Here is a 25,037-nt window from a genome sequence, read left to right as displayed (position 1 = left end):
CTTTTGCCAAGCCACTATCTTTTGTAGTTCTGCTGAGTTTTAAGTAAATTTGTGATTTATTTGAACCTCTAGAGTAATTGTCATTACTCCTGAGTACCACACAGAGAATTAAAAAGTTAACCTCACCCTAACCCACCGAGTAGGACGGGACAGCATGTAGAGAGGTGGATTAGACATCAAAGACTTTGTCCTTACTGCCTGTGAGGTTAACATAACGTTGTTAACATAACATCCATAAGTTGACTGTGTGTAGGTGAAAGAGAAGTCCTTAGCTTCCAGCTAAAGAGCCCTCTTCAGCAGGAAAAAGCCCCATAAGATCCTGATACTGAAAAATAACACAAAACAAATTTCGAACACAAATAAGGTTCAGATTTTAAAAGTGGGACTGCAATATTTATCATTATCTTACTTGGAAAGTGCCATTTGGTTTGAAAAGGTATCTATGATATCTACTATCGTTCCTACTAAAAGTGCATCCAGCTTATAACTGAATGTCTCTGGCTCCAGTTTCCAGCTATTGGACTTCTTGGAGAAATGACCTGGGGACAAAGCATCACTGAGCAGCAAATTCTTTACAGGCTGAAAAAATGTGCAGCAATTGCTGCTTAAGGTTCTTTAGCTTGGTTAAACAGATCGAGATGCTGATAATAAACTGGGTTTCAAGCCTGTTTACCATTGAGACAGCAAGCACAGAAATTCCACATCCATTCCCCACTGATGCTAGGCTTATTCCTACTGAGAGTTACTCTTCTGTTCTTCAGTGTCACAGAGGAATTTGGTTCCAGATACCTTTAAGGTACATGGTACATCTTTTTCTGTCATGTGGCTGGCCTTTTTTTTTTTTTTTTTTTTTTTTTTCCAGGATACATTCTTCACAAGCCTCCAGACAAAGCAGTCTTTGTTGGTGAGAAAAGATCACATCAATCCAAAGCCATTTTGGAAATTACTCAGAAGCTTCTGCTTGCATGCCACCACCAGATCTGCAGTCCACAGAACCACTAAAGATCTCTGTTCTTCTCACCACACTCACAGAGCCAGTAGAGTTTTCTGTACACTGACAATTGAGAGAAACCCCATCCTGCACCCACGTTCATTTATTGAATGTGGAGGATGTCCAGGAGCTATGACATGGGACTACAGTCCATCAGACAAAGAAACAAAAGAAAGAGAGGGATGAATACAGAGACTGAGCTGGTGTGCACCAGGTTAAATGTCCTCCCTCAAATGCATGAACGGTGTGTATGGACAATCCATGCTCTGGCTAGTTCAGGGACAGAGCATCTGAAATCATATTCCACTCTTGCACATACTTGAGTCCAAGGGACAGACCCAAGTGAAATTATTAATTTCCTCACAGCTGACCATGTCAGCAGCACCTGCCAGCAGCTCCAATACCTTAATCTTATGTGCATTACAAGCCCAAAAAGCACCTGGAAAAAGAGTTGATAATAATTATGAATGAATACACAAGCGTTCACAGGATGAAGCAAGCAGCAGCTTATGGGAGACATGGGTTAACAGACAGTCTTGATGGCAGGAGCTACAGAAATAGGACTGAGTGAGTAAGAAGTAAGATGTAAAAAAACTCGGGCACATGGCCTGAGCTGGAAATGAAGCCCCTGGCAATCACAAGATAATGCCGAAGCTCAGGGGATCCTTCACTGCAGAGGAATACCTTATGCACTGCCCTTGGAAGAAACATCGGAGCTGACTGCAGTGGTGTGAGGACTGCAGCACTGTGGGGCTGGGCTGCCTTTGGGTCTCTGAAAAAGCACAGAAGGCAGCTTTGAAAAATACCTTGTTCTCTTTTTGGTGCTTCCCAGAGTAGGAGCTAGAGTGGGAGTAAGAGAACAGCACAAGGAGAGAAAGGGCTACGCTTAAATCAGTCCTTGCATGCTACCTGAGGCTCAATCTACATGCAAATGCAGAGCAGAAGCTGTGATCTTCCCAGTGGGGATGCAGCACACTATTCCCATCAGGTCAGGAACAAAATTGCTGTACCTTCTCACAGCTCCTTCCTACCCCTGTTCTTCTGTTCCTCACAATGAAATTATATTGAAAAGGAGCTCTGATTTAGTCCTGTGCTTGCACTGGTTAGCCCAGAGATTCCTGCTGTAGATGACTCTGAGGACACCATGCACCAGGCACAAGTGTTTATCATCGTATTCACCCAGCAGAACATTTGCAGTTAATACAAATCACCCTAACTAAAATATCTATATTCATAAAAAGCCCCAAAGCTTCAAGTAGGCAGTTCGATAGTTTATCTGCTTGAAAAGTAGCTCACCTGGGACAGGGATTTTGCAAATGCCATTAGCCCAGCAGGGTTCAGGAGTTTTCTGATTTTGCCAATGTACCTTTTATTTGGTAATGTGGTGTGGAAGAGGAATAAATCCCCCCAGCCTGTCACTCTGTAGATACACATTGCACCAAGTTCAATTGTTCTAGCTTTCTGCCAAGTGGCGGGCTTGCCAGCTAGAGACAACAATGTTTAATTTATGAAGGGCTGAGTTTTAATCAGTTTTTTATTGTTTGTTCCAGCAATAGATCAGTTTAATGGCAGTCTAAAAAATGCACCATAAGCAAATCTCACACATGCCATTCTTCTCCCCGTTAGATATCTCACATCAAAAGTTTGACATCAGTGCATGCTGGGAAATAGGCAACCTGTGAAACTCAGTGTTTAAAATAAGTGGCCAAGCTGCAGTTCTTATGGTGTTTGTGGGTTGGTGGATACTGCAGCAATAAGGGCAGATTTAGAGATAAATCTGTATTCAGAGCCGTTTCGCACTGAATCATGAGATTCCTTTTTATAACCGAGAAAGCAGACACTATTACTGTGCACCTCCCTCAAGCTTGGTCACGGAGATGGTGGTGGAACCTTGTCTTCTAGCATCAACGCAGACAAGCTTTACTGAAAAGCACCTCTGCCAACACCTCTGGCCAGTCCTTGTCCTTTTTTTCATATGTGGGACTCGGGCTACACAAAACATGTCAATCTCTTTCCAAACACACCAAAACCCCACCATCTCCAACGGAAACCTGGCCCCGCCACCCCATCTGCGTGTCATGAGCCATCATGGTAATAAAGTTCTGTTGCTTGGGAAGAATTGTAGAAAAGAGCGATGAGACATGGCTAAGGTAATTTATTTTACAGTCAAAGGAAGGTACATGAAACACATTTACTGCTCCATTTGTCAGGCCTATTTTCGGCCGATTAAAGATGTGAAAGTTTTGGGTCTGAATCCAACCTGAGAGTGGAGGGTTTAGTCCAGCCTACATCTGTTTTTTTGAGAGGCACTCTCTGAGAAAGAGGAATTAGTCGAATCGTATCTTGTGTGACACCACAGCAAATCCAGAAAGAGTGGTTATTACCACTGCCATGCACAGGCAATGGGAACTGAAAGTCCTCATTATTTTGCAGAGCTGTATGAGTTGCCTTGGTTACTTTTCTTCTCTTCCATGGTTATAGACGTATTCATGTCTGTCCTTGGCTCTCAGGGTGATGCTAGAATAATTGTTTCATGGTAGGAAAATGGTGGTCAGCTGCCCAACCAATGCTAAGATAAATACAGCAATGAGTATGAAGAGATTTAGTGAATAAAAGAAGATTAAATATATTTTACAGTGGAGCAAAAATTTCCCAACTGATTTCTTTTGTGGAGAATAAACAGCCTTGTTGGACAGTTGGGTTATGCTGGTTGTGGCTGTGGTGAAAGTCAACACCTCTCATCACAGTAGCGTTTGACCCCATGTCAGGGAGCTGGTCCACAGGCTGGACTCATCCAAATCATGACCGTACCGGAGGCTGCACCCAAGGGGATGGCATGACGAGACTGAAGGCTCTAGAGCAGCAAATGTGTAGGGGCTGTGCAGCCCCTGGAGAGGTGCAAGATTCCTTAGTCTGTGAGTCCCTGTTTGCTTAAAGTTTAATTACTGCCTTAATTCTACCTAAAATGGTATCAGAGCTTTAGCTGTTCAGAGAGGAGGCTGGTGAAAACAAGGCAGAGCATTCTCTAAAGCACCTAGGTACCATCCGTCTTGTTTTCAGAAGGGAATTAATATCCAATTGTTAAAGGTACTAAGATCTCTGGAGTTGCAATTGGTGCACGAACACTTTTGGAAAAGTGGCACCTACCTGCATGACAGACCCATAGAAAATAGGGCTAGAACAGATCTGAAAAGATTACCTCTTCCACCTCCCTGACCCAAGGAAAGCTCTGTGGCATTCAGGAAAGGTGTCTGTAGAGATGATCCTATTCCCAGAAGCCTCCAGCAATAGAAACTCCATGACAAACCTAAGAAAAATATATAGAATTTCTTAACTATCTTTATGTTAGAAAGACTTTTCTTAATAACTAATCCGAATTTTCTTAACTGTGATTTAATTACCCCATCTCCTAAGCAGAATGAACATGTAGAACAAATTATTCTCTTCCTCTTCACAGAAACCTTTTATCTAACTGCAGACTATTATGTTTCCCCTAAGTCTTCTCTTGACTAAATAACTCCAATTATTTCAGCCTTTCTTTGCAGGTTACCTCTAATAATTCTCATTCTCACTGCTCAACTTTTTCATTCATCTTTCTTGAACTGCAGCACTCCAGAACAGATCCCATATGCCCCCTGAAGCTCTCCTGTCGACATACCCAGAACAGTATTCGCCTCTTTTTACATTAGCATGCTCAGCTCATGACACCCAAGTCCTTTTCCGCAGTACCGTGTGTAGCCAGTCACTCCCTATTCTGTCTCGGTGCAGTTGCGCATCTAAATGCAGACCGATCATTTGCCTTTCTTGAATTGCATACTGTACTTTCCAGAAGATCTCTCTGATTTCTCAAGAAATTCCAGCCCTGCCCTCCAAAATGCTGTTGGTCCTTCCTTACATGAGGCAAGAGCAGAGCCTGTAGCCCCCAAGGTATGTTGGCAGTCTCTGGTAGTATGCCAGTCCACTGCAAGACAGCCAAGGAGAAACTTTCTCACAATGAGGACAGTCACGCATGGGAGCACGTTGCCCAGAGAAGCTGTGCAGTCTCCATCCTTGGAGGTTTTCAAGACCAGGCTGGACAAAGTCCTGAGAAACCTGGTCTGACCTCAGACCTGATCTTACCTTGAAGTAGACAGTTGGAGTAGATGACATTCAGTGATCCTGTCTAAACTGAATTATCCTGAGTCTTTATTTTCCCTTTATTCCACTCCTTCCCCCAAAAAATAATAATAAAAAAAAATCCTTGGTTAGAAAGATGCTCATCCTACACCCACCCGTACCAGGAGTGAGGCCATGAGACAGAGGCTGATCCCAGATTGTCCTGGATGACCCTGTCTTGGTCACTGTGATTGTTTCCTGTACTTGGAACCATATGGGAGCAAGGTCTCTGCTACCAGGAGCATACCTGCTAACAAGAAGAGAACTTGCAAATCCTGGAGTAGTTTGGACAGTAAGAGGTGAGGAGATTGGGTAGGACCAATAGTCCCTACTACTGTGGGAAGACACGCTAGACCAAAATAGTCTCCAAACCAGCCATGGGAAGCTCCATGTAGAACAGCATGCTGTGATAGAGATATCATACTGTAGGGTCTGCAGAGGCTGGGCAGGCTCACTGCTTAGCTGCAAAGGGGCTGATGTTTCCATACTTCCAGGTTTTCAGCACACTTGCAAGGCAGATTATCCCAGAATTACAGACCCAGGAAACACTTGCACTTAGTCAACAAAACGGACTCTGATGGAATTTCATGATACACACTCAGGATCCTGGAGCTATCTCATGGAGCGGGTAACCCGAAAACCTCAGGGTAAGGACTTCTCACTGGCATGCAGCTTTTTGTGGCACAGCTGGAAACTGTGCTGTGAGGATCCCTGCTACTGAGGCAGGTTTCAGAAACCTGCAGGCTGGGGTGGGCTCCTGGGATTCCTGGTGCTGGGACCTTGACCTGCTGGGTCTGCCACAAACCTGGGGAACCATTACTGTGCTCAGCAAGGAAGACACACGCATTGAGCAGAAACTGAGGGTATCCTATTTTGGAACGGATTTTTTTTTTTTTTTAATCTTTGTTTCACAAATGTTTCACAATGCTTCTGACTCATGGGACTTGAAAAACAAACAAACAAAAAATGTTGCTTAAGTCCACTTTGGGAACAGAAACATTAAGCAAACATTTCTGGCAAATTGGAAACCCTGCTTGCCAAAGATTGCAGGGGTAAGTATGTTTTTTCAGAAGTCATATAAACTGCTCAAAACATCTCAAATTTTTGCTGCAATAATGAATTCCAAGAACAGAATAATTGGGAAATAAACCCAAGTATTCTTCAGTTTTTGACATTTTAGGAAAGAGCTGAAGATGACTTTTTTATATTCACCACATCCTTTGTCGTGACGGAAAGAGAAGCTTTAATTCCAGAATAGCAGCAGGAAAGGGCAGGGAAAGGGAAGATCTTGGGGATCTCATTTCTAAATGCAGAAATGGTTTAGTGATGACAAAAAAGGATTCTGACTTGCTAATTAGTTTTGCATAATGATGACTAAACTTGATTACAGCATGAACCAGTCAAATGTCTTTGTAGCTCATAGGCTTACTGTGCGCTCCAATTAAAAGGGGTAGGTTTGTGTAAGGCTCACAAGGTGTTTCCTGGAGACTAAATAACTTTAAAAAGGGTGCTCCGAGCTTTGTTGTTTCAATTGGCTGCCGCAGTAAATTAACTTCTGAGGAGGAATTTGATAGCATCTATTTTATCATACATCCAAAAGCACGTCACCAATTCTCCACAAGCTCTGGCTCATTTTTTTCCCCTCTCCTAAACAGCTAAACAAATGGAGAATAAAGCCTTCATTATCTGTTCATTCAGTTGCCATCTCTGCCTGCAACTGCAGAAGCTCTCTACCTGCTATTTTTCTCTATTAAGAAGAACCGAGAGAAAATCTGGCCATAAAACATCCCCGACTCCATGCGTGCATGTGTAGGGGGAACACTCAGAGTGGGTGACACATTGAACACCTTCCCGAAACGCCACTCACTGTCCCCTCAAGTGAAGGACCCGGGGGGCTGTTGCAGTGTCTGACCATCCCTGTGGTCCCTCTGGATTCCCATGGACAGAAATCCCAGCCCCTGTGGCCCCACGCCAAACCGGCACCCGTGCAGAGCCCCAGTCAATCGCCCAGACTGGGATGCATCCTGGATGCCAGCAGAGCTCCAGCAGCAAGTGCTGGGGTTGCTGTGCCCCGCTTTAACTCATGCACACAGCTACAGAAGGCGCCAAGACCCCCACATCACTGTCAAGTCCAGATTTGGACTGCCCCATGGTTGCTGGAGGCTCGTGTGTCTTGATGAGACTCTCGGTGCTGGCGGGGCTCTGGTTGGCACTGGGACGCAGTGTGGGGTTGGGGACCAGTGTGGTGAGATCCAGTGATTCACCCAAGCCTGAATCCTTCTTGAGGGCTGTGCCAACTCCACATTTCTTCCTGTAACTCGAAAACAACACAGAGGAAGAGAGAAAACTTTCCTTCCCTGCATAATTTCCTTCAATGAGGGACTCGCTGAATACAGATGAGCTCCCCTCCGGTGGCTGGTGAAGTCTACTGCAGGGCTTGCCCCTGCCTCTGACTGACAGCATCTCTGCCTGTCTGCAGGAGTGGAATATTTTTCAGGGACACCTCACCTTTAGCAGCACAAAATATTGTCTTGCTGCCAGAGCAAGTGGCTTGACAAAGTCAGCGAGGCAGGCGCTGGCTTATCAGACCTGCTTTGCTGCGCCGCAGCTGAGATCCTGCCGGGTGGTCCCTGCGGTCCAGCGCCCGAGCAGGGAGATTCAGCTGGGGTGGCATTTTGGTTATGAAATGGCTGGGGGGGTGGGGGGATTGAATTAAAGCTGGGAAGCAACAGTTCGTTTGGCACAAAGTCAGCTGAGCTATCGATCCTTATAGCAGATGCTGTTTGCTTCACACCGCCCTCCCGTTTCCAAAATGCCGGAGATTTCAGCATTGCCGACGCACAGCTTCAACATGCAACGAGAATGGGAAAGGCCTGGAGACTGGGAGGTTTCACAGCTACTTTAGCTTTCCCTCAGCCTCCCAAGGGCTCCCAGTCTAGCACAGTGCTCCTCTGGGGTCCTGGGACATGTCTCCAGGAGAGGTGGAAAAGTCCCTGACCTCCGATTCTCCCCATTTCCAAATGAGGGGTCTTGCAGGCAGCCAGCAGGTACAAGAAGGGCTTAGGCTACAAAAGTGTGTTACAACACTTCTGGCTTTCATACATCATGAAACAGGAATGGACGCCTTTTCCCAAAGAACAGAGCAGTTTCCGAGAACCTACAGGTTTTATCGGAGAGATGTGGCAAGAGGAAGAGCTGGGGAATTGCAGACCAGTCAGCTTGACTTTGATATCCTAAAAAATACTGGAGCAAATTATTAAACAATCACTTTATAAGCACTTAGAGGATAAAAGGCAGTAAGAAACAGCCAACATGGACTTGTCAAGAACAAATCATGTCAAACTAATCTAATCTCTTTCTTTAATGGGGTCATTGGCCTATGGACAGAAGAAAGTGATATATATGATATACTTTGACTTTCATAAGGCTTTTGACACAATCTGACATGAGAGTCTCCTACAAGTAGGGAAATAGGATTGAAAGCAAATCATACAGCATGGGGACAATTTAAAAAACATCAGACTTTGAATTTAATATCAGGAATCTGTTTTGAGGCAGCGAAAGTGATTTAAGTCTTTCAGGCATCTGTCCTGGGCCCAGTTCATTGGGAAATTTTTGAACTTACAGTTCAAGCAGACCAACAAAGTCAGACCAATACCCACACAGAGAATATACAAGAGTTTTGTGGTATTGATCTTAATACTGTTTTACAAATAGAAAATACACAAAAAACCATATAAAGAATCACGTGTTCTCTGTCTCATTCAAATATATACCTACATATATATAAAAAAATATATAAAAGGTACCATTGTGGTTTTAATGAATAATAAAAATTACTCATTGATATTGCAAGAATGAGGACACAAGTTTATTGTCTGGTAAAGTCTGTTGTCATTGTAGGGGAAGAACAGATTTCCTAATGCTACTGAGTCTTTTACTTCTTTTCCAGCTATCTGACCTCACAGAACATTATTCCAGCTGTACAGTTTACCACATTGTATAGTGCCACATTTTCACAGAGATCGAAAAGACAGCTATTTGTTTCAATCTTTTTATTAACAGCTTAGATGATGGAACTGATCAGACACAGCTAAATGCCTAAATATGGACATCTGTTCAATTTTAGATACCCCCCGGTATCCCATCTGGCCTCCAGCTGCCAGTTTGGCAGGGTGCTGCTCTCCTGTGAGACCCACGTCATGATTGTCAGGTGCACCATGTTCTCTTGAGTACCCAACACATCTGAAGCAGCACCACGCAACTACATTGAGGCAACTGAATAAATCTCCTATCAGCTTTGTGGACAAACTTGGGGGTGAGGGGTGATGATGCCAACAGACGATTCAATTAGAAAGGTCCTGCAAGATCTGTTAGATGAAATGCAATGCAGGCAAGTGAGAAGTCAACACAAGGAGAAATCAAATGCACAAACTGGAGTGTGGTTAAACAAGTGGCAGCACCATTGCAGAGACTGATCTGGGCATTAGAGTGGGTCCTACAAAGGAGACCAAGTTTTGCCACTGCCCCCCCCGCCCCTTAGCAGCAGGAGCTGCTATCCTCAGGGCTTGTAAAGATGACCTCCACTTGGGCCACTGCACAGTAAGAATGACAGAGACAAAACAGAGCTGAAATGAAAAGAGGAGAATGATCAAAGGCTGGAAATAGGTTATATGAGAAAAGACTGAAGAAATTCAGCCAGTCTCTTTTCCCTAGAGAAGAGTAAAGCTGCCCAAATAAGGATGTGACAATGGTGTAAAATATGTACTAGGTTGTTCTGAACCAAGGAGTGAATAATTGCTCTCCATCTCCTCTTAGAGTAATTGGCCTGCTTTGCAGCAGAGATTTAAGTTAGGAATTAGAAAAGTACCCAGCTACCAGGATAATTTTGCACAGGAACAGGCTACCCAAGGGGGCAGGGGAATCCCTCTTTCCATGATCTCAGGGAACAGATCAATGACTCCATGGCCTCTTTGTATTTTGCCAGGACCTGGATCCAACACTTTGGCCTTTTGAGTCTCCTGCTTTACCAACATGGAGTGAAAGGAAATATCTGTGCAGCTGGATGCCCATGAATTCATCTCATGCCTGAACATGGCCAGTTGTTCATAGTTACATCCATCGGAGTCTTACACTTGGGCTGCCAATTCCTAAACAGGAGGATCTCTATAAACAACAGAAGAGGTACACAGGACAACAGCACAACAATGGTAAGGAGAAGAAGGGAGGTTAAATAGATCTGGATATTCGGGTTGGAGAAGAGAATAATAATTACAGTGAGGTATATAAGGGCCTGAATTGCCTTAAGAAAATGCACAGGGAAGGATTGTTCAGTCTCATTTCATACAACAGTGTGTATGCTCACTATGTTCTCATGTCCTGTTCATGGCAGTGGAGCAAAGTCTGTCTCAAAGGGGTTTCTTGCTCTCTGTGGGTGGCAGAACAAATAGACAGTGGAGGTGTTGGTGGAGTGGAGCAAGGACTGCATGCATCTACCTGAGGAAGGCTAGAAAGATAAGGTGGTCCTCAGTTTCTGGAGCAAATGGCAAGAGATGAGCCATCTTCTGTGGTAGGTGAGCATGATGGAGGACATCCAGTTTCACTAGGGGCAGTACAAGAGGTGTCTAATACCGGCGATGCCTGTCAAGAATGACCTTTGGGGAACTGAGGGCACCTGCCTGCGGTGCTCTGGGTCTGCGCAGGGTAAGCCTCACAAAGACACACTCTTCAAGACTGTTGCATGAATCTGGTCCTTGGAAAAAGACTTCCAGGTCTCGAAGTGCTCTGTTGGAATCGAGAGAGCTTGGAAGAGACTCCTCTGCAGGATGTAATATCAGTTATGGAGAGTTATGTGGAGACAGAGGAGAAAATGGAGAAAGGCAAGTGCCTGTGTGCTCTATACTGGATTACCAGCCTGTAGATGGAAAGTAAAATGGAAATATAAAGGAAGCTAAAGCCCTGCTTCTCTCGCTGCAGGAGACACAGGGCAGAGACCCAATGGAACCTCAGCCAGAAACATTCCCTCTGAAATATGGCCAAAGTCCCCGGAGAATGACCACACAGCAGAAGATCATCCCAGAGTATGATCCCACACTCTTCTGCAGCCCAGACTTCATTTCATTGCATTGACTTCTTCCTCAGTTTTTGATTTTAGACTAATGTAGACAAATTATCCTTCCCCTTGCAGAGACACTAACAGTCAGCTGGGTAATTACTGTCATTTGTACTGATAAACTGGGACGCTGGGACACCCTCGTCATTACTGGTAGATATTTCTCTGAAACAGCCCCAGCCATTTCCTAATGGCAGGAAGCAGTCAGTGATCCTGGAGCTCTGCTCCTGAGACACACGTGCCACAAGAGCTTGCATTCAGCACTGGAGGTGGCAGAGGCTTGTAATTTAGCACATACTTTAATTAATTATGTCATGTTAATAACAGTACTCGGATAAGGTGCTACACAGTTCCAGGCTGAGTCAGTGTGAATGCTTCCACTGACTGTAACAGGAGTTGATGTGAACCCGGTGTGGCCCGCATGTTTACAACGCACTCTTATCACACACGTTTTGTATTAAGTGGTCTTCAGGAGTGAATGAAAAACCCCAGATGTAAACGCAAGAACAGAGACTAAGCTGCAGGCGTGCCCCTCCTATTTGAGCTCCTGCACAGCAAGTTACAGAGCCCATCTCTTCTTGCCTGCTTTCCTCTTGACTTCATTAATCTCTCATACATACATGGTTCTAGAGGTGTAGGACCTGCAATATGCATACTGTGGGGAGAAAGGCGTTAAATTCCCTCCTGTGGTAGTCGCACAGTGATTAAGGATGCTATGTTGGGTGTGGATTTCCGTGCCCTCCAACTGAATGCGTTAGAACTTGGCCTTCAGGTACCAAATCACTACTACTCCCATCTGCTGGGACCCTGGGTAAGACACCGCCATCAGGTCCCCACGCTGGTCCCCAGCACCTGGAGGTTGTTTTATCATATATCAGGGTCTGCAGAAACTCCAGGGCTCCTGTGCCCCCCTGGAGCACTGGCTCCATTGCTGATAGCACAGGGAGACCTTTGTTAGATCCAGAGCTTGACCAACTGGGGTCACCTCAGCAAAAGGCTGGGCTGGAGCAACCAGCCCTGCAGAGCAGGTCCAGAGGCATGCTTAGGGACCAAGCATCTCTCAAGCACTGACTCACAGATTGACATTCTCAGCCTTGGCAGTACCCCATGAGCAGCATCTCCTGCTAAGTCACATCACTCAAATTGACACTTGAGTTAAAGGTGGGCACCTCAATGTCCTGAAGGACCTGGGCTTTGGTCCTGCAGTGCTCAGTAGAGGAAAGTTTCTAGAACCTAACCAGGCATGACTGCTGCTAGGAGGGGGAGACCAAGTTGAAAATACTACCCAGCCCCTGCACATTAAATGCTGCTGATTTTTTTTACACTTTTTCTTTAAAAAACTGGCTCTGTAAAGCATATAAGCTGCCACCCACATTAAGCATATTGAATCCTGCCTCTGATGTTCCTAGGACTACCCATTCAGCTTAAAATTAATTGATGCCTGCTCAAAAGGCTTGGTGTTTGCATCCTCAAACGCCATTTCTTATGCTTGCTAAGAAAAGTTTGCTGGTGATAGACAGGCTCCTGTCTCCCAGAGAGTTTGAGAGCTCTTCACACAGTTATGCATACTGGCAAACCATTCAATATTTAATTGCTCTTTCTTGACTGTATGGACATTTTCTTAATGTATTAGATCAGCAGAGTAATAGGAATCTCCCAGCTTGGTGCCTGCATCCCAGCTGTTTGCACAGCGTTACTCACTAAGCGCTGTGTGCTCAGCTCCTGCAAGGCTCTCCTGCAGCAGCGCCGGGGCCCACGTGCAGCCTCTCTCTGCTGCAGAACACCTTGACATGATGTCCACACAGACACTGGAGACACCCAACCCAGGGCACCAGTTTCCACATGTGCCTCCATAGCACATGACCTTGACTAAGGGCGGCAAGCCTCCATACTTAGATGTTTAAAGGCATTTTGCAGTTTGGACAGGACTTCATCTGCACTGTAATCCTCTCTGCTCCAAATGCATCCTTCCCACTGTACCTCGGCTCTCTTCTCACCTCTCCCACCTCTTCTTTGGATGCCTTTCCTCTGAAGAAAGAGCCTTCCCATGCTTCAGAAACAGCAGTCATTCTCAGGGAACATTTTAATTTGCAATAAAAACTCTAACAAACCATGTAGGATTTTTTTCCCTTCATAACAACAGAAAAAAAAAAAAAGAGAAGATTTTGTTACCAATGCTAGGGCTCCCAGTTGTGGTGCTTGCTCTCCTCTCACTTTTTGAACAGAATAAAGCTTGGCAACATATAGCCAAACTTGTTATGCTCTCTTGCCGCCAGCAAACAGGTACTGTCTAACACTTCCCAAGATGTGCTTTCTGCACCAGTTGAGCACCCAGTGATGCCTGCCTACATCCAGGTCCTGGTGGTGGGTTTCATGGGTGTCCCAGGCTCTTGGACGCCTCTGAAGCACTCAGAGCTCCTGAAGCAGGTTTGTCATTGCCTGGGAGATGGGGTGATTGCTATCTGCCAAAAAATTTGAAGCCACTCTTCATATCAGAGACTATTAAGGAAATATAAAGTTGATTCCAATACAATGTGCAGCCAGGAAGCAAATTTCTAGATTTGGAGAGAGGTATAAGCCAATAAGCACAGTAATACAACTCAGTCACTACTTGACAAGGAAATCCTGATTTAATTTGTGTATTTTCTGTTTCATCCAGGAGCATGGTTCATTTTCACAGCTTGAGAGATGTTGGGGCCTGACTCTTCAGACAAACCATTTTCCCTGGGAATTGTCTCCCCCATTAGGCGTCTTGACCTGAGGCAAAGCTCCACGTGTTACAGCTGTACTCTCAGGTATCCCACAGAGTATATATTTCCCTTGGGATTTCTCATAAATTTCCATCTCAGTAGTTAATCAAGATGATCTAACAGCTTTAGTAATGAAGTCTTGGTTTACAAAGATGCTCTAGAAATATAGTCTTCTGCTGGACAGACCCAGATAAGTTAGCACCTTCTTTATCAGCTGAGAAGCCCTTCACCACAGTGCAAGTGTCACTTTCCATGAAGAACAGGCTTTCAAGGGAGATTTTAAGCACCTCTCAGCTTATAAATATTTCATCTTACTTTAACAGGTACCTCCGGAAATATTCATTGTACAAATATGTTAATAGCTCGAAAGAATATGTCTAACTGTTACTTTTACACGTGCAACAAGATAAACTGGAGGACATGACATCCCACCCCAGGAGGAGGGCTCAGAGATGGCAAAACCACTGGTTATTTTCAATGTTTGCAGGAGCTGAGGTGGAAGCCTCTGCCTTCAAATGAATCCAGACAGGCACACAAGCTCTGAGATGTAAACATGTACCTACACAAATTTGCAGCTGCCTTGTGGGTAGTGGTGTCCAGTGGCCAAGACCAGCTAGAAGCAGTGATGGGAAGCCAGAACGGGCCTCCTAGGACAGGGGATTTTAATGAACAAGACAGCCCTCAGCAGGCTTGACAGAGTAGACAGAGCAATAACCCTAGGCCCATCACTGGGTCCAGAACCCAAACAACCAACATTGATCTAACAAGCAAGTCTGGGGTCCACCAGAAACAATAGTGTTGGAGAGTCCCATCACAGGGCCAGGTCAAAGAGCAGCACCCAAGAAGTGTGGGTCGGGAGTAAATTCAGGACCTTGAAAGCCAAATTAATGATTGCACAGCCAGAGGAAGTGGTAGAAACCTTTTAAATGCTTGCTGGTGGGTCAGAGTCTAGACAGGGATTGTTTTGGTTGATCTGCACAGAGCCCGATGTATCCATGTTCCATGACATAGTCCTGTACTGACATAATGGAGGTCCCTGAAGGGCAGGCAGGGCAGTCAGCACCTCCTCAGATTTGCAAGGGAAGAAGAGAGGCAGAATTATCAGTGGAGCACTTTTCCAGGCTTTGCAGTCACTGTGTTGGGGGTGAGCTGCAGGAGTGTCACAGCTTTTGGAGGCCACAACACCCAATGGTGCAGCAGCTCCCTTCTCTGACCTGGAAGGGTCTGATTTTTCATCCTACCTGGATCCAGACAGCCTGGACTGGGAAACAGAGTAGAAAGGCTAAATACCCATCTGACATCTCAGTGCTGAACTCCATGCCTCTACTATAAGCCTGCAGTCACTTGTGCATGTCAAATATACCTTGGTGTGAATGAAACCATAATCTGGCAGCTTGCAGAGAACCAGGTCAACAGTTTATCTTCAGTGCCTGCACCTCTTGGCCCTTCTTCCATCCCTCAGACGCCTGAACCAAGCTTTCAGCATGAAAGCATGTTAGTTAGCTACCCGCATCTTCGCAATAAGGGAATGTCACGCCACGATGAAGCACAGCAAGTGAATGACTGCAAGGAAAATAAAAGGTTGACTTCAGAGGAGATGAAGTAGTAAATCTGTGCTTCTCAATGAATATTCAGAACCAGTTCCTCCACTTGCATTATGGAGTATTGCTGGAGGAAAAATAGGAACTTTTGGGGGGCTTATTTATTGATTTATTTTAAATAGCCTTGCCTAGACCTCACAAATGCTCATAATCTGTGCGATATTGTGTTTGCTGCTGGAGTTCTGTGGTCCTTTCTGAAAACAATGAAATCTGCCTGCTGATCACCTGCAATAAACATAGAGCATCGCCCTCCCTGATCCCCAGTGCAGGAAAAAGCTATTCTAAAAATGTGCACTCACAAAAACTTGAAGAAGGACTTGAATCTACTTAGAAAACCTGAAAGAAAAACTGATCGTAGGCTGTGAGTCCCCACAGAGGGAAAAGATTTCTGATAGCTGGGGGCTTTCAGCCTAGCTAATAGAGGCAGCGTAAGATTGAGTCACTAAATGTTGGAAGCAGACAAAATCCGACCAGAAATAAGGTGGTACCTGGGAACTGTGAGGGAGATCAGGTTATGAAGTGAGAAATCACCTCTTGATTGCCTGGAGCCTTCGAAGGAAGATTCAGAGTCTGTGAAATTTGTGCACTCTACCCTAATTCCACACTGGGTGAAATTCTGGAGCCATGGGGTAGATTTGGGGACTGAGCCAAATTCACCCTCCATGATCACCATGGCCCCTTGAAGCTTCTGCCTCCAGGACACCTCCTGCAGGTTGGTCATGGATTTTGCTGGGAGTCACTGGGCAGGGGGAGCTCATCTCTGCCTTGAGATCTCAGAAATTCTTCCTTTCCTGCTCATTCCCCGGGTGTGATGGTCTTTGCATAGGCCCGGGTGACTCATAAACCAGTTTTACCTGAGCATCCCCAGAGCAGTGCTTTGGAAGCTGGATCATCCAGATGTGGTAGTCCAGATGTGTCTACACTGGACTGCTCTAGTTTGTCCCCAGGGAACAGCCCAGCCTGAATTTAATAATTCTCATGTCTTCTCCCTTCATTTTCTTCCTTGTGGTGACTTCCTTCCTTCCTTCCTTCCTTCCTTCCTTCCTTCCTTCCTTCCTTCCTTCCTTCCTTCCTTCCTCCTTCCTTCCTTCCTTCCTTCCTTCCTTCCTTCCTTCCTTCCTTCCTTCCTTCCTTCCTTCCTTCCTTCCTTCCTTCCTTCCTTCCTTCCTCTGGTGACTGAGACTGTTTGCAGAGCTCCAGGAATGTTTCCTGCTGCTATACAACCAGCGCTGGTCTGCTGCAGACTGGTGGGAGAGCTCTCTGCCTCAAAGAGCTCATAGACCTAGCCTGAGCTTGAATTACAGCCACCTATGAACTCTTAAATTTCCCTACTAAACAACAGAACGTATTGGGATTGGCTAGATGAAGACAGATAACTCCACACTGATAGATTCCCTCCTGAACAATTGGACATGGAAGAAGGAGCACTCGTGCTGGAGACAGGCCAGCTGATGCCTTATCAGTGATGGAAGGGCCTCTGCCTGCAGTCTGTCACTGTGTGCCGGGCACCAGGCAAGCTCTACCTGCTCTGTGGAGCTCTGCTTGGCACCTGAGGTGGTTTCTGCCCTGGGATATGGAGACGTGTCCCTCCAGGCAACTCTGGTCCGTGTGTGCTGGCTGGTTTTGCAAACCTCCTTGCACACAGGTGCGTGTCCTCATGTGCTGGAGAGCTCAGAGCAGCAAACATGAGTGGATCCTCCCCAGTCCATCACCCTGGGGTATGGCACCTGGCAAAGACAGTGGGAAACAAGCTGATCTGGTAGTTTCTTCCTCTTCTCTCCCGAGGTACCAGCAGACATGCAGGCTGTGCAAAACAGGGGCACTAGGAAACAAAGTGTCTGCGATTGCCGCACAACTGAATTGAAATTTTCATTCTGGTCATCTTTATTCATTCCCTGTACTTTGAGGCAGTTTTAAAGGTTCAGGTGAAGGCTGAGCCTGCAAGTTCTGGAAAAATACGTTGCTATTACTCAGAAATAATACCTATCAGAACAGACCAAACAAATGTGACCCTCGCTGTCTCCAGCCCTCAGCTAAGCCAGCTGCCCTATCTCATCTTTGCTCAGCTGAATCATTTAACATTGTGCAGAACTCATCCATCCTGCTGCATCAGTCTGTATTCTCTTGGCAAATGCAAGGTCTGTCAGCCAGCCAGTGACCGACACCAGTGTTGTGGGTAACAGCAAGGTTCCCTGAACAGTCCCCAAAGATGAGGACAAGTTGTAGGAAAAAAATGATGTGCTACAAATGATCCAGCAGTTGAGGTCAGAGCCATGACTCCTTCCCCTTCATCCTGGTGTTGTTCTGCCCTTTGACCTTTGGGAAATCATCTACTTTTTTGGGTTGCTGGTTTTGGGTTTTTTTTTTCTTGGTTGGAATAATAATCATGTACAGCATGGGACAAGGAGGGAGGAGGGATGGAGATGCTCTGAACTTCCCACTGATTCTGGGAACATTAATTCTGCGGCTGTGCCACTGTGTGTGACCTGAATGTGAGTCTCAGAAAGTCTGAGAAATTTGAGGCACTGAAGGCTAGAGCAGGAAAAGGAGATCTGGGGTCAGGAAGGCTCCCAAAGGAGAACAGAGCATTTAAGAGGGAGCTTCAATTAATCATCTTGAAGAAAAAAAAAAAAAAAAAAAAGAGTTATTCCTATGCAGGAAACATGCAACAACAGACTAAACATGGGTTGATAGACCAAGAAGACATAACAGAGGAAGGGTGATGCTCTTGCCCATTTCATATGGTGACCTTTCCTGGGTTCAGCTTCTCTCTGAGTGTTTCTTACTGACTTTTTTCTCCCCATTAATCTGGAAGAAGTTAGGTAGCTTTAAAATCCCTCTTGTATTTATATCATGGAAAAAACCCTTCCCTTCATTATACTTAGACACATATGACCCCTTGAACCTAAATTCCCCCGTCTCTGCTGGTCCAGCAGTGTCCCAGTTTATCCTCAGAGGTCCGTGCATGAGATTTAAACTTTGTTAGCTGCTCCTGTTCCACATGGCTTGTTTTTCCCAGCAATATAATTCAGTTTCAGACACATTAAGTACCAGCTGGGCAGCTCATCTTGTTAGTAGGATTATAGCCGTAATAACACTAGAACCCATAGTTACGATAAATTTACTATCTAAATTAATAACAGAAAATTAGCACCTGTCAAGAACCTGATTTTTCCAGGGCTAGTTCCTGAACTGAGAGGTTTGCCCCTGCGTTTTGTCACTGTGATGAATTCCTCTCAGAGACAGACGTGAAGAGCTGAGGGAAGCATCTCCTGGTGAAGGGGGCAAAGTCCAGCTTGCTGAATTCCTGGTGTGGTCAGAAGTGGATGCTCAAGGTGTGCACAGAGGAGCCCTGATGTACCCCTTCAGCTTCCCGCAAGCAGAATTAGGAAAAAATACCAGTGGTATTTCAGAGGGGGACAGGGCAGCACTAGCCTTTGGGCATCCACAGGAAAGGGGCGAGGATGAAAGATGTGTGAGCTGTAGGAGGAGGAGAAGGATAAATTGGGTTCCTTCAGATCCAAATTCAGTTGAAAGCTTACCTCTGCAAGCAGAACAGAGCTGCTCTCGTGCAACAGACAGCTCCCGTTGCTCAGAGCCTGAGCCTGAGTTTTGCTGTGGCAGAAATGGATGAGGACCAGCCATGCCGTGCAGCGTATAGGGCAGCTCTTCCTCCTGAACTCAGTCACCCGCATGACATTTTGGAGATATCCATCCTAGATGACCCTTGGACGGCACTCCTGAAGGTGAGGATGAGGATATGTAAGGACAGGGTAACTGATATGTACAAATTAGCCTGGATAAAATCCTCTGCCCTAGTATTTTTATACGTACCCTCACTTCAGCTTGGTAATAGCCAAGCCTTTCCTGAGGCTCAGGCATTCAATGCAAACCCCTCTCCTGTCAGTAGTCTCCCTTCCAAGCTGCCCTGATGCACTCAGGGCATGGATCACGTGCTTTAGTGGGCAATTACCAGCTCCGGTGCGTGGGATCACATGCCTTGCTCAGAAATCACCATGTGACGCATCCTGCGTTTGATTAGGAACAAATCAATATTCGTTGGGCTAGCTGGGTTGTTATTTTTTCCACAGCTCCGCTAACACAACAATCTGACTGGCCTTTCTGATGCAGGCACGGTCAGTTAAAATACGCATGTTGGAGAAGTATCCTTCACCTTACCTCTTGCAAGAGCACTGGAATGAATTTAGCTAGAGTGCCCCCATCTGCACAACGCTGTCTATGCAGGGAGGGATGGCGATGGAGCCTGCTTTTCAAAATCCCTGCATCTCTGCAAGAACAGCAAGAATTGATCCATCTCACCTAAGTCCCATTTCTTATTTAATATTTGTTTAAGTCGAGCAGAACCTAAAGGGAATATAGGAATTGCTAACACATACCCATGAAAAATATCTTTAGGAGAGTGAAACGCCAGCTGAGAACGGACATAATATCTATGTCTCCCTTTCAGCCAAAGCACTTCTTTGCTGGCATTAGTGTGGATTTACATGAGTGGAGGGCAGATGGCTGTTCCTGTCCTTCGAGAAAGGGTCTGTGGCAATGCAGCGGGAAGCAAGACCACCTCACTTCACCTTGGAAGCTGACCGGTGTTGGCCCTGGGTTGCTGATGAGAGACAGGGACCTTCTGCAGAACCTCTGGTGCAGAGGTCCCCAAAACATATTGATTGTAGTTCTGGACAGCAGGAAATTCTACATGACATAAGCTCAGCCAGCACATAATTGTGCCTGCTCACTTCTTACGCCCAGGAGAAAGGAATAAGCATGTTGTTTCTGAGGTTTTCAGAAACAAGTTCCCTGATACCTGTGGAAGCAGAATAAAACTACATCTGCTTTCACTGTTGGGATTATCATAAGTAATGTTCTGAGCCTCAATCCATTACTGAGTTGGAGAGGGACTCCTAGACCTTCAGAGGCAATCAGGATCAGCTGCAAAGGACAATATGTTCTTTTTTTGGCATGTACTTGTACAGGATTGTTACTGTGTCTGGAAAGAGATGCTTGGGAACTGCTGCTTCTTTCCATGAAAACTTCTGAGAGACACAACAAATCTTTTAGTGTTACTAAATATTTTTCCAAAGCCTCTGGGACAGTCTTAAAAAAAAAAAAAAAATTAAATCCTAAAAATTCTAAATTGAACGCCTTGGCATTTAAAAAGAAATCCTGAGAAAAAAGGTCACTGAAATTGGAGGCTTTGGGGGAAGAAATTTCTCTTTCTGTGAAAATCTTAGTTGAATATCTGCCTTGAAGGAAAATTTCTGTCTCAGCTGCTATGTTTGTTCTCCGGGGGTGGATCTGCAGGAGCTTCCATCAGGTCAGAGACAACAAAGATTTCCATTTGAAAAGGAGCTGGTTGCTCCTGCTGCTGCTGACCCCTGAGCCCCCTCTGCAAGTGTCGTGTCCTCTGTAAAGTCAATTGGCCTTGCAGGAGGACCTGGAGGGCTCTCAGGCTGGTGGGGAGGGACAACAAAAGCAGTTGGCACAAACCCCCAGTTTTTCATACTTTTCTCACACACTCTCTGTCATATTTGTTGTTTTGTGCTGTTACAACCACAATACATCGTGGTGCATAAACACCAGCTTGGACCGCTTGTTGATCTCACCGTTCAGCTCGTTTCGGTTGACTCTACCTGTCAGTCTCCAGGACCTGCTGTCTGTACCCTCTGCCTACACCAGGAAGGCTGCAGAGGGGATTTTTTTCACACCCTTGTACAATCTTGCCTGCAGCTTAGCCCCCCCAGACCAGAGCTAATTATGTAAAAATGGTAATTGGGACAGAGCTACAGCTGGTTTCTTAAGCTCTCAGAGATGGAGATTTACCCAATTTGAGCTTTTTTCACTAACTAACTACTGCTTCTCCCCTGATTATAGAATTGGAGTGGGCAGCAAGAAACACCATACACAGGCAGGAGAGTTGAGAAATCTAAGGAAAGTTGGAAAAATAATAATCCAGCTAGCCTGACAAGCTCCAAACGTGGCATCTGCCTATCCCCCGTAGGCACGCTGCTGATCCGGAGCCAGAGCCAGACCTGCCCACACGTAACAAGAGAGAGCCAGGGGAGAGATTGTGGCCTCACTGGAGTACAACGGGTCTGGAACATGAAATTTGGCGGGGTCAGGACTTTAACCAGAGTCTAAAAGGTGTCTCAGCAGTATAACGTGCAGTGCTGCTGAATTAACATATGGCATATTCACTAGGCATGTCTTCACTGCAGAGGTCAGGTCTCATCAGGAGCAATGCAGTAGATTTTGCTGACGGAGCTTTTTGAGGAAAGAGTCTCTGGTTTCACGGCTGGGGAAGAGAAGTGAGAATAATTCACAAACACTGTTTTGGGGAGGTAACTTCTGGTCTTGATCACTTTTATTTGGTATTGGTTTTTTATGGTTTTGTTACAGTATTCAAGTACAATTCCACAGGGACAAAATTCCTCTGGACATCTGCAAGTGGTGAATTTTGATCTGAACAATGTTTAATGTCTTTTTTGACATCCAGGAAGAAAATACTGAGTCATTGCAGGTGAGGCTTGCATAAAGCACAGAAGCTCCAAGGAGCAGAAAGGAGCAGAGAGGATGTGGAAATGCTGTACATCCCATTGAATTGCCAGGAAGGCTAGTCATAACCTAATACCACTAAATGCAAGCTCTTAAGTTTTTGCATAGACTGAAGTTCACTAAAATGTAGGGAGAGTAAAGACACAGGAGGAATAAACACAACGTAATGGGAACTTTTTGTTATGTTTATGTGGAGATGTTAGATGTTACAATGAGATAAGGTATAGGAACTAATTTTTAGACACTTTAAATGAGAACTTCTTGGAGCTAATGCTCAGAGATCCCATCAGAAAAGAAGAAATTCTTTATTTAATCCTCAGTACTGAAATGATATTGTTCCAGATGCAGTCATCAAAGAGTGACTCTGTAATGATGATCATTATATACTTGTATTTGTACAGCTTTGTGGGAGTGAGAAAGCCACAGGTGAAAATCCCCTTTAATAAAGTCTTACTTTAAAAGGGCATGAAGAAGTAATGACATGAAAGATGAGAAATCTTGCTAAGAGAAAGTAAAAGGAGCAGCAGAAAGGGTAAGGTATGTTTGGGTGACATAAACCTATTTAGAGATACATTATCAGAAGTATGTAGTAAGGGCATATCGTTCACTGAAAAAGACAGAGACAGTCCTAAAATAGGGAGCACCAGTTAAACAACAGGGTAAAGAGAACTATTAGAGTTAAACAGGAATTATTTTTAAAAAAAAGAGTAAGTCATTTCAAAAAAGATGAAAATAGAGAAGAGCTCTTGTGACTTAAATAGGAAACCATAATATTGTAAGTCGAGCAAGCTTCTGAGAAACTACCTGCTGAAGAACTAAAGCTCGAAATAAAAGGTTTTTTTCAAAGACATTATAAGGAGGTCTACCAGAAAATTGCTAAATGATGGAGGCTTTAAAGGAGATCTCCAGGAAGATAAGGGTCCCAGAAGAGAGGAAAGGTTATCTCTTTGCTTTGGTGCTTCTTATGGAAAGCTTAGGGAAGTCTTTTTTTTACAGGGGATGAGTCTGACCAACCATCAGAACTTAAGGAGGAGGCTTTTAAAGAAATGATAAAATGAATGGTAGGAAATGAGCAGGAACAGATGGCATTCACCCAAGAGGTTTAAAGGAATTCAGATATGAAATTGCTGAACTACTCGTTGTGTTGTGCAAAGTATTGCTTAAATCAATCCCAATATTATAGCAATGAAAGACAACAAATGAGGAACCAGCTTTTAAAGGAAACTCAGAAGCATCTGGAGAAAAACAGACTTGATCACAGACTGGTAAAACTGGTCAAAAAGAATATTTAAATAGAAATGAAGTTATGCTTCAAAAATATGAGAGATCTTTGAAAGAGTTAATAGGTGCATAGGTGATAAATCCAGCTGAGGTATTTGTCTTTCCAAAAAACCTTTAGTAATGTCCCTTCACGAAAAACTCTTAAGGAAACTGAGCTGTCCTGAGGGCGGTGAGACACCTCTTGTGAATTAGTGAGCGCTTGAGACAGATGATGAGCTTTCATGACGAAGGGAAAATGCCAATAGAGTTTCCCAAGGATCTGGTCTTGACCCTGTGCCTCTTTACTTTTTCACAAGAGAGTTTTTGACAATTTCGTAAGGACTGGTTATCAAACTCCCAAAATTTGCTGTGGATCAACAACAACATCTAAGCTTCTAGGACAGTCAAATCTAAAGCTGCTTGTGAAAAGCTGAGGGAAGATCTCACAATTCTGAATGATTAGGTGATAAAATGCCAGAATAAGTTCACGGTCTTCATGGTCAATAAAGGCTGAGTCATAAATGTAGACGAAAACAGCCCTGACTATACACACATAATCACAGGGTGTGAATGAAATAGATCTGTGTAGTGGGGAAAGTGCCGTGAAAACGCCTGCTCAGCGCTGAGCCGTGCCAAAGCCAGCAGAGATGCTCTCAGATTTACTAGGAAAGGGACAACCAACGCAACAGAGAACTGCGTAATGCCACCGTCTAACTCCATGGCGTGTCCAAAGCTCATGTGTTGTGTGGCTGTGCTCCCCCGGCCTCAAAGAAGACGCAGCAGAAGTGGGAGAGGCTCAGAGAGGGGCGAGAGGTGTGACACAGCCTCTGCGTGGGAGAGCACGAGCACTGAGCGAGGGCTAGCTTGCATCATCGGCTCTGCTTTTGGCTGCTGTCTAATGGGTTGAAAAGGCATATAGACAAGTTCCTGCTGCAGGTTTTTTCACAGGGAGTTAGGTAGGAAGATGCATCTGTAACTTTAGTTCAAGAAGTCTCTAGTCTGTGGTTGCCTGGAGCAAAGCAGATCAGACAAGATGATCTTAACAGCTTCTCCTGGTCATCTGCCTACACATTTATGATCACACGTACTTGTGACTTGCAAAGCTCTGTCCATCATCACTGTCACTAAATTTATATCATTGGAAAGGTGAGTGGTGTTGATTCTTTCTCCCTTTACATGAGGTCACATGAGTGGTTTTGACCCTTCTGGACTTTCTTGAAGCAAGGCCCACCGTCATGAAAGCAGGATCACCTGTTGGGACTTACCTTCATTTCCACCCCCAAAGATGTGTTCTACAGACAGTCCTGTCTGCACCCCATGATCTGGAATCTCAGGGAATACTCTTGTGGTTGAAGTTGGTGCTTTTTCTGTGAGAGTTTTTCTGCAAGGAAGTCATTTTAGGGCACAGCAAGATATGAAAGAAGTCAGCCAAACACCATTCCTTTTATGAAGGAAAATAACTAGAAGCTAGATAAACAATTCATATTGTTCCTCATTAGTTCACACTAATCAGTAGAGTGTCTCAAATAAGCATTTAATTAAGAATTAATGTGGCGGCTGTTATAAAATGAAATATTAATTGGAAAAGGAAAGTTTCAGGT

The 25,037-nt window shown here is 44.8% G+C and overlaps 1 long non-coding RNA gene across 3 annotated transcripts in view; it reads right to left on the bottom strand.

Moving 5' to 3' along the window:
* The window catches only part of LOC129213956 (uncharacterized), a 29,951-nt gene extending 10,427 nt beyond the window's left edge, over positions 1-19,524 (bottom strand). Inside the window, exons 1-3 of one of the 3 annotated variants that reach the window (XR_008579577.1) lie at positions 19,444-19,524; positions 19,152-19,349; positions 4,191-4,298 (exon numbers count right to left, since the gene is read on the bottom strand). This is a non-coding gene — a long non-coding RNA (uncharacterized LOC129213956). Of the gene's footprint in view, positions 1-4,190; positions 4,299-19,151 lie in introns of all 3 variants that reach the window. The other 2 variants (XR_008579576.1, XR_008579578.1) reach the window with 2 other exon arrangements.
* Between the last annotated feature and the right edge of the window lie 5,513 nt (positions 19,525-25,037).

This window comes from Grus americana, chromosome 16, assembly GCF_028858705.1.
Source record: "Grus americana isolate bGruAme1 chromosome 16, bGruAme1.mat, whole genome shotgun sequence".
NCBI lineage: Eukaryota > Metazoa > Chordata > Aves > Gruiformes > Gruidae > Grus > Grus americana.
This window is presented reverse-complemented; position numbering and strand designations above follow the sequence as displayed.